This window comes from Macaca nemestrina, chromosome 1 (genome assembly GCF_043159975.1).
Source record: "Macaca nemestrina isolate mMacNem1 chromosome 1, mMacNem.hap1, whole genome shotgun sequence".
NCBI classification, from domain to species: Eukaryota; Metazoa; Chordata; class Mammalia; order Primates; family Cercopithecidae; genus Macaca; species Macaca nemestrina.
The window spans coordinates 139,032,996-139,035,693 of NC_092125.1; positions in this window are offsets into that span (position 1 = coordinate 139,032,996).

Here is a 2,698-nt window from a genome sequence, read left to right on the forward strand (position 1 = left end):
TTCATTTCATTCAATAAATTATTATTTCATTCAATAAATTATTGCGCACTTTCTACATGTGGTACTGTTCTTTACTGTGTTCTGCCAGGATCACCCTTCTCCTCCTTTAGAAATTCTATTCATCTGTCCGTCTCTTCTAGTTAGACCTAATTTTTCCTCCTCCTTCCATCTCTTAGCATTTGTGCATTCTGGTAGATTTTTAAATTTTTAATTTATTTTTCCTGCATTTTGTTTGATAATTAGTTTTTTGGTCTGGCTTTCTTCTCCCACTGAAGAGGAGTTCTTGGAGGACAGGAAGATGGTCTGAAGCACTGTGTCTCCCACCCAACCTGGCACTGCCTTTTGCAGGTAACCTTCCACTGGAAAAGTCTCTTGAATTGAAAAGTGAGTGAACTGTTAAGGAACCTGGAGAGGAATATGGAAAGTTTGGAGGCTTCCAGGGATCTCACTTGTGTCCTCTTGTTAATCTCTCCCATGGGCATATAAGCTAGCCATCATGAGTGTGGCAGACTCATGGAATTCACCATTAAGAAGTAAAGAATTTAATTCCCCTGAATTGTACACTTATAAGTGGTTAAATGTAAATATTATGTTATGTATATTTTATCACAGGAAAAAACAAGTACAGAAATATTTTGCTCTGGAGTTGGGGAAATAAAAAACTAAAAGAACAAATAACTTGCAGGCACTAGCAGGAAGGGAGGCTGTTTCAGGAAGATGCTGTAAAAAAAAAAAAAAGTTGGAACCAGATTAGGGAAACCCTTGGCCAAAAGAGCAATGCTCATCAAAGTCCCAACAGAATGAATAGAAAGACTTTGAGGAAAAAACTCAAGGCATAGTGAAAACCCAAGTCATACCCCTAAAGGCGTTACTCAGGGCACTGGAGCGGAAATGGGGGTAGAGGTGGGGCCCAAGGATAAACAGAGAAATTTGGGCTAGAGAAGAGAGTCTATGAATATACTTATTTAGTGAATCACAGAACAATGAAGCATCAGTATGCATTCAACCAACATGGGCCAAAGGCCTACTCAGGCCACTTTTAGCCATAGAAGAAGAGATGCAGTCACTTCTTCATGGAGCTCCATTCTACTTGAAACGGTAAAAAGATAAATTAGTGATTTTGATATGATCTGAAAAGTATTGTAACAGAAATTGTGTGTTAAATGCGATGGAACATACTGGAAGGAGAAATTAGTTCCACCTTTTGGGAGTCAGGAAGAAACCTCATAGAGGAGATGACATTTAAATCTGCTCTTGGAAGTAGAAACTTGTCAGAGAAGTCAGAGAAGAGAGGCAGGGCATTCCAGGCAGAGGGTCTAGCACAGACAAAGGGGCATGGAATCGCACAGCAAGTAAAGCATTGCTTCATACTATAAGCAGCTGTCCACTAATCTGCACAGAAATACTAATGCTGTTGGAGATTAACCATCTGGAGGACCTTCACAGCTGCTTGTTGGGAACCACTGTGTTAATGGACAAGTATTTTAGTGAATCTAGCCAAAAGGATCAAAGAAGCTAGAAAGTAGGACACTGTCGTCTGACACCTAGATGAATGTTAGCCAGATTAATAACAAGTTGTTAGTCACTACTTTGATTCCTTGCAAGTGTAAATTGATCAATACCAGGTTATTCTCCTATGCATCAGATGTTAGTACTTTTCCTAATGATCACTGAAATCACATTTGTGCATTTCTCTAAACCAAAGGAGGAACAGGAGTTATACCAGGGGAGAAGCCCTAATGCTTGGAGCTGTTAAGCATTTGCTTGTATTTATTGACAGTCGGGTTGAAACCCCATCTTTCCAGGCTGGCATGCATACTTAGTAATTAAAGCGGGATTTTATATGGCTTGAAATATTTTAATGTGAATGTATCCTGAGGGACCTCAGCAGAGAGTCTGGTTTAATAAATTTAATAACTAATTAAGACATCCTCAACTTCAACCTCCATTAGGTTAATTTTTTAATGAGTCTCAGAATGTCTCTCAAGACATTTCTTCCCTAGATGTGGTGAGAAACACACATGCATGCATGTGCACTAGCTATAGATTTTAATCTTTGGCTTGCCAGGTACTAACTGTGTAACCTTGGTAAAATCACTGAGTATCTCTGGGTTATTCTTTCCTTCTCCATAAAAAACATGTTTAAATGAATCTCATTTCATGAATCTCAAACAGTCTGATGGCTTTGTGCAAGTAGTAGAATTAGAATTGGGTATGTTATCAGTATGCAGAAACATTTCTTGAAAGAGTTTTTTAAAGTTAAAATTAAAATTTAATAATATTTTTTTTTTTCTAGAGAAAGGGTCTTGTTCTGTTGCCTAGGTTGGAATGCAGCGCCATTATCATAGCCCACTATAATCTCCATCTCCTAGGCTGAAATTATCTCTATGCCTCAGCCTCCTGGGTGGCTAGGACTACAACTGTGTGCCACCACACTTAGCTTTTTAAAATTTTTATTTTTGTAGAGATAGGGTTTTGCTATGTTGTCCAGGCTGGTCTCAAACTCATGGCCTCAAGCACTTCTCCAACCTTGGCCTCCCAAAGCTCTGGAATTACAGCCATGAGCCACTGCACCCAACCTACTTGAAAGGTTTTATTAACTGGCCAATATACCAACAAAATGTGTAGATAATCCAAAGCTACTGAGATGTGTCTATTTTTCAAAAACTACTTAGCCCCTTTGCTTCTGAGGGCTTGA